This window comes from Bombina bombina, chromosome 1 (genome assembly GCF_027579735.1).
Source record: "Bombina bombina isolate aBomBom1 chromosome 1, aBomBom1.pri, whole genome shotgun sequence".
In the NCBI taxonomy this organism is placed as follows: domain Eukaryota; kingdom Metazoa; phylum Chordata; class Amphibia; order Anura; family Bombinatoridae; genus Bombina; species Bombina bombina.
The window spans coordinates 65,516,608-65,528,886 of NC_069499.1; positions in this window are offsets into that span (position 1 = coordinate 65,516,608).

A 12,279-nucleotide genomic window follows, 5' to 3' on the forward strand; every position below is an offset into this window, starting at 1 on the left:
CCGGCCCAAATGATATGTAAATACAAAGCAAAGAATGTGAGCAGCACTCGATCACAGCTGGTTCAGACGTTTAATGGACAGGGTATCCAAACAGCATATAGCAAAACACTAGTGTTCAAAGGGACTCCGTCCCTGGCCTACACAAATACCATGCTTGCAGAAATGCCCTTCTAAGAAAGGATTCTAACTTTCTATCTAAAGGGTCCTTAAAAGAAGTGCTGTCTTCCAAAGGGATAGTAGTACGCTTAGCCAAAGTAGAAATTCCGCCATCTACCTTTGGGTCTGTTTCCCACAGTTCAATATTTGAGGCAGGTAAAGGATACAACTTCTTAAACCTAGCAAAAGGATTAAAAGAATTATGTGGCTTAGATCAGTCCCTAAAAACTATCTCAGAGACAGCATCTGGAATAGGAAAAACCTCAGGGGTTTTAGTGACCTCTTTCAAAAGAGAACGAATATGTTGAATTTTAAATAAAAAAGAGGATGTATCAGGTTTAACATATGAGAGTTGGATTCCTCTTCATCAGAAGAAACCTCCTCCTCTAAAGAAACAACAGTATTCCTGGCCTCAGGAGACATAGCACTAGTAGAAGGTAAATTCTGAACTGATCTTTTACGCTTACATGAAGGCAGGATAGCTTCCAACACTTCAGAAACTGCAGGTTTTATACATTTTTTCATATCTAGAGCCAAATCTGTAGAACTCCCCTGCAAAGAACACACATGCTCATGTGCTAACTGCGTTCAAAGTAAAAAAAAATTTAGGTCGCATTAGCATGCATATTACTAGTTGAAAGTAAAAAGTTAGTGCAAGAGCGAAAGACCAAGGCAGGCTAATGACAGGACTTTGAATATCACAACCATGCTAACGTATTCTCCTCATAGATCTATTAGATCAATTGCACACTAAACCAACACTGCACTAGACCAAATTAGGGATGTTGAAAATAATCGCTAGCATGATGCATCACAATGCAGCCTTTAACGATGCTGCATCGATGCAGTGAAGAGCCCGAATCGTTTCACGCGTTTCCTTTGAGAAGAGGCATGGATAACATTTCAGCAAATCAAAAAAGCATCTGAATTTATACCTTGCTAAATTTCTACCAATGACAGGCACTGTTACATATCACGGTACAGAAGCCAGTCACTGCAGTCATTATGTTTTGGAGAGTTTGAATGCAATTGATTGTGCAGGCAGTAGCCTCGCATCGGATCTGCAGAGTGATAGTTGTCTTCCGGTGTGAATCTTGGACTGCGTCCTTACCTGGTGACCGTATACTGCTGCAGGTGGTGACACCTAGGGGGAGCTAGTGAGTGTGTTGGGTGTCATGGGCCTGGGGGCAATGAAATATGTTGTAGGTCCTGGGTAAGGGATATTTAGTAAATCAGTTGTATATGTACTTGTATAGAAACATTAAACACCCTCATGTAACTATGGGATACTTATTGCAGTCGCTATGCAAGTGCTTGCACTTAATTGAATGTATTAATTAGTTTTATATACAGTTATAAAGTCTCATAAAGGCATATACACATTTGTGAAGTTCTTTATGGTTTTGTAGTGGATTTTTTTGTGTGTGTGTGAAAATGTAGTATCAACTGCTGGTTACTGTTTATGGAAAGAACTTTAATATTTTAAAAACAATAAGTTATTTTAAAGTTTTTTGCCACATTTCTTGCATGCCCACTTAAATGTCATAGTAGTGTGGGACTTGCTGTTCACAAGCAAGACTTTACCTGAGCAACCCATGGCTGCTTCTGCTTGCGATACTGGCCATATTCTGGCCGGGAACAGTAAAGCTTTGGGCTCCCAAGAAGGACCTTAGTAAACACAGAAACCTGGAGTTTGTAATGCAAAAATTAAATGACCTAACTAATTAGCAGCGTCTTTTTTTGAATTAGGATTTCCCATTAATGTAACATATTTTGATATTATACTTTATAATAATTTATATCTTGACATTCAGTGAAGCAGGGGCAGTATAGCCTGTGCAGTTATAGAAAGTAAACCAGACTCCTGCAGTTTTCCATTTAGCTTGGAGTCTAGGGAATAAATTAAAGGGCCATTATACACTAATTTTTTCTTTGCATAAATGTTTTGTAGATGATCTATTTATAAAGCCCATAAAGTTTTTTTTTTAAATGTATAATTTTGCTTATTTTTAAATAACATTGCTCTGATTTTCAGACTCCTAACCAAGCCCCAAAGTTTTATTTGAATACCGTCAGCTACCTTCCCCAGCTTGCTCCTGTTTGTGTAAAGGGTCTTTTCATATGCAAAAGAAGGGGGAGGGGGGAGTGTCTTATTTCCCACTTGCAGTGGGCTTTCCAGCCACCTTTTCAACAGAGCTAAACTGACAGCTTCTAAGTAAGTTTTTAAACCATTTTATACTGGATTTTTATATCAGTATCTGTGCATCTTATTCTTTATAGCAGTGTCTATTACATGCAGTTATATGAAAATGAGTGTATACTGTACCTTTAAGGTCTATCATGCATGCAGTGTACTTTCAGGGTTACTGTACATGTATGATTGTGGTCCCCTAGGAATTACTATAGTTGCACTTCCATGGTTACCAAAGATTTTCCCTGATTTGTAGCTATAGTACCTTAATAAACATGTGTATAATGAAAACTGAAATAAAATAATCTATTGGAAATATTGTACCATAAACAGTTGAACACGAAGTCATCTCTCACTCGTGCTGTATTTCTCTTCCCAACATAAAAGTGCCTCTAGGATTATGGAATAGAACATAGTACAGTTTTACAAAATCTAATTTTCCCCTTCAAAAAATTAAAATATAAATTAAACAAGACAGGATATACCCATGATAGGAATTTATGTGCAAATTAGCTACCAGATAAAATGTAACCAACTTCAATGCTAAATTAGTCTATATATTTTATATCCGTCTGTATTTCCCTAGCCTATATCCATTACCATATCATGGAGTTGAAAGATTCACTTAGGCACTTCTATTATTTGTATCCCATCTTCTTTTAAATGCACAAAAAAACATTTTCTGTATTTAAAGGGGCATAAAACCAAAAAGTATGTTGGAGGTGTACAAATATAGCGTAACATACTACTTCAAGTTCAACACACTCTGGCCTAGATTTAGAGTTTGGCGGTAGCCGTGAAAACCAGCGTTAGAGGCTCCTAACGCTGGTTTTAGGCTACCGCCGGTATTTGGAGTCAGTCAGGAAAGGGTCTAACGCTCACTTTTCAGCCGCAACTTTTCCATACCGCAGATCCCCTTACGTCAATTGCGTATCCTATCTTTTCAATGGGATCTTCCTAACTCCGGTATTTAGAGTCGTGTCTGAAGTGAGCGTTAGAAATCTAACGACAAAACTCGAGCCGCAGAAAAAAGTCAGTAGTTAAGAGCTTTCTGGGCTAACGCCGGTTCATAAAGCTCTTAACTACTGTACTCTAAAGTACACTAACACCCATAAACTACCTATGTACCCCTAAACCGAGCCCCCCCCCACATCGCCGACACTCGATTAAATTTTTTTAACCCCTAATCTGCCGACCGCCACCTACGTTATCCTTATGTACCCCTAATCTGCTGCCCCTAACACCGCCGACCCCTATATTATATTTATTAACCCCTAACCTGCCCCCCTCAACGTCGCCGCCAGCTACCTACACTTATTAACCCCTAATCTGCCGTCCGCACGCCGCCACCAGCTACATTATAGCTATGTACCCCTAATCTGCTGCCCCTAACACCGCCGACCCCTATATTATATTTATTAACCCCTAACCTGCCCCCCTCAACGTCGCCTCCACCTGCCTACACTTATTAACCCCTAATCTGCCGAGCGGATCTCACCGCTACTATAATAAAGTTATTAACCCCTAATCCGCCTCACTCCCGCCTCAATAACCCTATAATAAATTGTATTAACCCCTAATCTGCCCTCCCTAACATCGCCGACACCTAACTTCAAGTATTAACCCCTAATCTGCCGATCGGAGCTCACTGCTACTCTAATAAATTTTTTAACCCCTAAAGCTAATTTTAACCCTAACACCCCCTAAGTTAAATATAATTTTATTCTAACGAAATAAATTAACTCTTATTAAATAAATTATTCCTATTTAAAGCTAAATACTTACCTGTAAAATAAACCCTAATATAGCTACAATATAACGAATAATTATATTGTAGCTATTTTAGGATTAATATTTATTTTACAGGCAACTTTGTATTTATTTTAACCAGGTACAATAGCTATTAAATAGTTAAGAACTATTTAATAGCTAAAATAATTAAAATAATTACAAAATTACCTGTAAAATAAATCCTAACCTAAGTTACAATTAAACCTAACACTACACTATCAATAAATTAATTAAATAAAATACCTACAATTATCTACAATTAAACCTAACACTACACTATCAATAAATTATTTAAATACAATACCTACAATTATCTACAATTAAACCTAACACTACACTATCAATAAATTATTTAAATAAAATATCTACAAATAACTACAATTAAATAAACTAACTAAAGTACAAAAAATAAAAAAGAACTAAGTTACAAAAAATAAAAAAATATTTACAAACAGAAAAATATTACAACAATTTTAAACTAATTACACCTACTCTAAGCCCCCTAATAAAATAACAAAGCCCCCCAAAATAAAAAATGCCCTACCCTATTCTAAATTAAAAAAGTTCAAAGCTCTTTTACCTTACCAGCCCTGAACAGGGCCCTTTGCGGGGCATGCCCCAAAGAATTCAGCTCTTTTGCCTGTAAAAAAAAACATACAATACCCCCCCCCAACATTACAACCCACCACCCACATACCCCTAATCTAACCCAAACCCCCCTTAAATAAAGCTAACACTAAGCCCCTGAAGATCTTCCTACCTTATCTTCACCCTGCCAGGTTCACCGATCCGTCCTCGGAAGTCTTGATCCAAGCCTCGGAAGTGTTGATCCAAGCCCAAGCGGGGGGCTGAAGAGTGACGTCCATCCTCGGGCTGAAGTCTGGATCCAAGCGGCGACTGAAGAAATCCATCCTCGGGCTGAAGTCGGAAGTCCATCATCTGGATGAAGTCTTCTATCAAGCCGCATCTTCAATCTTCTTTCTTCTGGAGCGGAGCGGAACCATCTTCTTCCAAGCCGACGCGGAACATCCTCTTCAACCGACGACTAGACAACGAATGACGGTTCCTTTAAATGACGCAATCCAAGATGGCGTCCCTCGAATTCCGATTGGCTGATAGGATTCTATCAGCCAATCGGAATTAAGGTAGGAATATTCTGATTGGCTGATGGAATCAGCCAATCAGAATCAAGTTCAATCCGATTGGCTGATCCAATCAGCCAATCAGATTGAGCTTGCATTCTATTGGCTGATCGGAACGGAAAAAGTGCCTGTAAAGTTCTCAGGACCAAATTAAGACTCCAAGGAGGAGAAATTGATTTAATGACAGGCTTGATACGGAAAAAAACCTGAACAAAACAGTGAATATCAGGAAGTTTAGCAATCTTTCTGTGAAATAAAACAGAAAGAGCAGAGATTCGTCCCTTCAAGGAACTTGCAGATAAACCTTTATCCAAACCATCCTGAAAAAAACGAAGATCTCCTTACCTTGAGCCGTCTTCACCCAGCCGGGCACAAGTGGACCTCCAGAGGGGCAGAAGTCTTCATCTGATCCGGGCAGAAGAGGTCCTCCAAGCGGCAGAAGTCTTCATCCAAGCGGCATCTTCTATCTTCATCCATCTGGAGCGGGTACATCTTCAATCCAGCCGACGCGGAGCCATCCTCTTCAAACGACGTCCTAATGAAGAATGAAGGTTCCTTTAAATGACGTCATCCAAGATGGCATCCCTTGAATTCCGATTGGCTGATAGGATTCTATCAGCCAATCGGAATTAAGGTAGGAAAAATCCTATTGGCTGATTGGATTGAGCTTGCATTCTATTGGCACTACTTGCCCAGTGTGCTTAAAAGAATATGGCTGCACCTCACTGATGAGGCCCATAGGAGGCCGAAACGATCGTCTGGGGTTGTCATGTTCCTTGTTCAGAGGAGAATTGCCTGGTATTTCGGGGCTGGACTGACCTTACTTGGCGGGATCAGACTGATATACTTCAGGAAAGTTTTCCTCAGTGAAAAGCACACTGGTCTAAAAGAAGCTGCTTCCGGGTGGTAAATCGCCATAGAACTAGCTGATGAGCTGTTGTTCGTTCCTGGTAGAGCGCTTCTCTCTTCATATGCAAATTAAAATGACCCTGGGGAAGTCTCCCTATGGGTAATGGGGGAAACCAGACGTGAACTCCTTGCCCAGTGTGTTTAGAGGAATGTGGCTGCACCTCACTGACAAGGCCTATAGGAGGCCGAAACGATCATCTGGGGTTGTCATGTTCCTTGTTCAGATGAGAATTGCCTGGTATTTCGGGGCTGGACTGACCTTTCTTGGAGGGATCAGACTGATACACTTCAGGAAAGTTTTCCTCTGTGAAAAGCACACTGGTCTAAAAGAGGCTGCTTCCGGGTGGTAAATCGCCATAGAACTAGCTGATGAGCTGTTGTTCGTTCCTGGAAGAGCGCTTCTCTCTTCGTACGAAAATGATTAGAAGCTTTAGATTTACCTTTAGATCTTTTATCCTGAGGTAAAAATACTCCCTTCCCCCCAGTGACAGTTGAAATAATGGAATCCAACTGAGAACCAAATAAATTGTTACCTTGGAAAGAAAGAGATAGTAATCTAGACTTAGATACCATGTCAGCATTCCAATATTTGAGCCACAAAGCTCTTCTAGCTAAAATAGCTAAAGACATAGATTTAACATCAATTTTGATGATATCAAAAATAGCATCACAGATAAAATGATGAAGCAAGCGAACAATGCTAGAAAAATCAGAATCTGTTTCCTGTTGTGCTAAGCTTTCCAACCAGAAGGTTGATGCAGCTGCAACATCAGCTATAGAAATTGCAGGCCTGAGAAGATAGCCAGAAAATAAATAAGCTTCCCTTAGATAAGATTCAATTTTCCTATCTAAAGGATCCTTAAAAGAAGTACTATCTTCCATAGGGAAAGTAGTACGTTTGGCAAGAGTAGAAATAGCCCCATCAACTTTGGGGATTTTTTCCCAAAACTCCAATCTGGCTGCTGGCAAAGGATACAACTTTTTAAACCTAGAAGAAGGAATAAAATAAGTACCAGGCCTATTCCATTCCTTTGAAATCATATCAGAAATAGCATCAGGAACTGGAAAAACCTCTGGAGTAACCACAGGAGGTTTATAAACAGAATTTAAACGTTTATAAGTTTTAATATCAAGAGGACTAGTTTCCTCAATATCCAAAGTAATTAACACTTCTTTCAACAAGGAACAAATATACTCCATCTTAAAGAAATAAGTAAATTTGTCAGTGTCAATATCTGAGGTAGGATTTTTTAAATCAGATAGATCCTCATCAGAGGAGGATAATTCAGTATGTTTTCGGTCATTTGAAAAATTCATAATCTTTATGAGAAGTTTTAAAAGACCTTTTACGTTTATTAGAAGGCGGAATGGTAGACAAAGCCTTCTGAATAGCATCAGCAATAAAATCTTTTATATTCACAGGGATATCATGTACATTAGATGTTGAAGGAACAACAGGCATTGTACTTGTACTGATGGACACATTCTCTGCATGTAAAAGCTTATCATGACAACTGTTACATACTACAGCTGGAGATATAATCTCCGCTAACTTACAACAGATACACTTATCTTTGGTAGAACTGTTATGAGGCAGCAGGAATCCAACAGTGGTTTCTGAGACAGGATCAGATTGAGACATCTTGCAAATGTAAGAGAAAAAAACAACATATAAAGCAAAATGATCAATTTCCTTATATGGCAGTTTCAGGAATGGGAAAAAAATGCAAACAGCATAGCCCTCTGAGCATAGAAAAAGGCAAGAGGCATATAGGAAGTGGGGTTTAAATAATACAATTATTTGGTGCCAAGTATGACACGCAACGCAAAGCGATTTTTTTTGGTGCTAACAATATCAGGAAATGACGCAACTCGCGTCATAGCAGACGCAACCTTGTGTAAGGAAACCTGGTGTCAACTAAGACGCCGTAAATAACTAATTTGCGTCACCGAACGTACCTTCGCGCCAAAAAATTATTGCACCAAGAATGACGCAATAAGAAAATGAATAAGTAATAAATAATTAAAAGGACATGCAATTTTAAACTTTCCAATTTACTTCTGTTATTAAATTTGCTTTGTTCTCTTGGTATCTTTTATTAAAGAGTACACCTATGTAGGCTCATAAGAGCTCAAGAGTGTGCACGTGTCTTTAATACACTATGGCAGTAGGGTTTTGCAACATTATTTGCAGCTTTGTTTTGCAAAACCCTACTGCCATAGAGTAGTAAAGACACGTGCACACTCCTGAGCGCTTATGAGCCTACCTAGTTTTAATCTTCAATAAAAAAGATACCTAGAGAATGAAACAAATTTGAAAACAGAAGTAAATTGGAAAGCTGTTTAAAATTGCATGCTCTATCCGATTAATGAAAGTTTAATTTTGACTTTACTGTCTCTTTAATGCTTAAAATGTATATAATAATATTAGTTTGCTGACAGAAAAAAAACATATCCATGCTCATATTAAATATTTTTACCCCCTTAGAGTATAAATCCAGGGAGTAGTGGCATTTAAAAAATGGCAGTTACAAGATAAGATAAAGAGAATACCCCTATATACAATAATTAACCCTTCTGTTATATGTCAGTGGATATGATGTAGGACAAAGTCCTATTATCTGGTAACTGAGCTGTGAACCAACCAGCAGCAAGTATTGTGTATTTAAAGGGCCAGTTACTATGTATAGAATTATGCAACATTAACCTAGCAACAGCCGCAAAATGAAAAAAGTATTTGAAACATTTAACCCCCAAAACCGGATTTACCTTCCTTGCCAGCCTCTAATGCACTTCTGGTTTGTTCAACAGCGATATCTAATCTCAGCGCAAGATTACATGTAGCGTGCTCCTGCCTGGGTAAAGCAGCTGCATAGTTCAACGGAGCAACCGATTGTGATGTGATTAGACAGCGTGCCCATTATGCACTGTTGATGAAACCAGAAGTGCAAAGTAGGCTGTCGAGGAAGTTAAGGTAAGTACGGGTTTGGGAGGGTAAATCTTTCAAATCCTTTTTTTTTTTTTTTTTACAGGCGTCGCTAGGTTAATGTTAAAGTGTCAGTAAACCTTAAAAATAATGTTATATAATTCTGCACATAGTGCAGAATTATATAACATTATATTAGCCAAACATTATAAAACATAATTTCCCCTTTGAATTTTTTTAAAAAACTGCTGTTTTACAGACCCGCTCTCTGTGATCTTCTGAGCGGGTCTGTTTTTTTCAAACAGCGCATCGGGCCAGCTGTATAGTCACAGCCCGGCCCGACCGCGCCATAACACTAAGTGCAGCTCACTCCCGCTGTCTGACAGAGCAGGAGCAAGCTGCACTTAGTGTTAGGGCGCGGTCGGGCCGGGCTGTGATTATACAGCTGGCCCGATGCGCTGTTTGAAAAAAACAGACCCGCTCAGAAGATCACAGAGAGCGGGTCTGTAAAACAGCAGTTTTTTAAAAAAATTCAAAGAGGAAATTATGTTTTATAATGTTTGCGCTAATATAATGTTATATAATTCTGCACTATGTGCAGAATTATATAACATTATTTTTGAGATTTACTGTCCTTTTAAGTAATTCTGCACATAGTGCAGTATTATGTAACATTAAATTTAACATTGACTGGCCCTTTATTAAAGAATATATACTGTATAAGGGGATATATACTGTATGTGTTATAAATGTGACTCCTGGCTATGATGTACTGGCTAATAGCCTGTGAGCTGTATGAGTGCACAAGCGTCATTACTTACCTGAAATGCACCCACTCTACTATGCTTACCAGCTGCTGAAAAGACTGCTTCCAGTAGACAGCCCATCCAGTGTAGCATAAACATCAGCAGAGGATATAATAGTGGAGTACAATAATGACCTAAAAGGAGGAGGATAAAGGAAAGGTCCCCACAGCACCTGTGGCAGACTTGTGACTTACTCCCATTGGGTGTCATTTTGTCACTACCCAGTACTCTATATTCACATCTGTCCTAATAGCAGCTCTCTGAGGATGATGGAAAGTTTCTCAAGGCAGCAAGATATTTGAAAGGGGTCCGTCGCCATGTAGAGAAAGCCTGTGAAATATACCAAGATGGTGACATCAGTGTTTAAAGGCAGCATCAAAGAGAGGCATTTTACTATACATCGCAATGGGTGGCGATACTGGAGATATATTCCAAGCAGCATCGCCACCTACATTGACGATAGAATGAAACATTTTTCTATTGGCTGATTGGGCTAAGAATTAAAAAATCAGCCAATTAAAATATATAAGGTGGAACCTCACATTCAAACTTCAGTGTACTGCGGAGGCAGCTTAAAGAGAAAGTCAGACGGAAGATCAGAAGAAAAGAAGAAGCATCGGATAGAAAATCAGAAGATGTATGAAAGAGGACAGCCAAAGAACGCCGCCATGGATGAAAACAGAAGAGGAGCGTTGCCAGAGCTGCCCACCTAAGGAGCTGGATTCAAGTTGGTGAGCATTAAATTTTGGGGTTTAGCGTTAGTTTTTTTATGTGGGGGATTACTTTAGAGTTAGCAAAAGAGCTTAATCACTGATGCCCTTTTCAGGTCATCTTTTTTTTGGGGGGGGGGTTACTTTGGTTTTAGTATAGGGTACTTTAACTAGGGCACTACGCCACAAATGCCCTTTTCATGGCAATCTTTATAGTAGGTTTTAGTGTTGATATATGGTTTGCGTTGGAGTAATAGGGGTTAATAACGATGGGTTCATGGCAGCTTAGCGGTTAATAGTGTAGAGGGGCTAGGTTGCACTTGGGGTGAGGGCGCATAAGGGGTTCATTGTTTAGAGGAGCATTTTACGTATATATAATGTTTTAATTGTGTGCATTTTCTTGTATAATGCATATTTAAATTATTGTATTGAATTTAAACAGCTGGTTTTTGTGTGCTTTTTTTAATATTTACTTTCATTATTTATCTATGCTATAAAAGTCAGTAGCTGCAACTTTAAATTTGTACACAACTGCATTTGTTCTTTGCAAAGTTAAACATTACGCAGTTTAGTATAAACTATAAAGTTTCTACTGTCTTTTATAACATATTTATATAAGAAAAAAAAAATATTATTGTTTAACAAGAAAAAAAAAAGCCCACAGCTGCTAAAATTCAATACAATAATTAAAATAATATGCATTATATAAGAAAATGCATATACATGAAACATTGTATATATGTCACGGTCAGACAGCTTTGAGTCTTTTGTTAGAGCGCATCCGGAGTTGATCCTGGAGCATTCCGGGACGTTTACCTATCCTGAGCCACTGGAGGGCTTTGGGTCTGTGTATGGATGGCTGAATCCTACTGTCTGCTCTTGCTGCTCTCTAGCTCCACCTACCTGCCAGCTGCAGGCAGTTTACCTAATTAGCAGCCTTTATAAGCTGCTTACTGCTTCCTGTCTATGCCCATGTATTGGATTTTTCCTGGGTGTTATTACTTCTACTGCAAATTCCTTCTGTGTACTGACTTTTTGTTTGGATTTCTACTGCTCTTCTAGATTGCGATTTAGACTGCTGTTTCGATTTCTTGACTCTTTTCTGACTACATGACTGTCTCCTGATTTTGGCTGTTTATGTCCGTCTGGTTTTTGAGCCTGAACTGACCATTCCTTCTGTACGGTGATTTGGTACTTTCTCTGCCAGGTTGTTGGCAACTCAGTCTGAATAAATTTGCTTGGTCTATTTATACTGGTCTTGTTCTGGGGTAAACCCTTTGTGCTGGGACACTGTGTTCTCATATTTACTTCTTAAACAGAGGGCCCTTCCTGAACGGACATTATTTCTCTAGGCTGTGATAATATACATGTATCAACATAGCTCCTATAGTTTTTATAGGAATGTTTTGAGTTTTTTTTATTAGTAAGGTAGATCACAGACATGACATAGATGTAGGCATTCAGTGGGAGCTAACTGGGTGTTTTTATGGGAGTAACCTGCATTTTAATGGGGAAACATCACCAGTAGTGTGATATATTACAAGGGCAGCCCTGCAGGTTAGGCACAGTTTTTCCACCATATTTGTCTTGCCACCATTTCAGTGGCAAGATTTTCCAGTGTGAGGCAGGTAGTGTAGGCTCAGTAGAT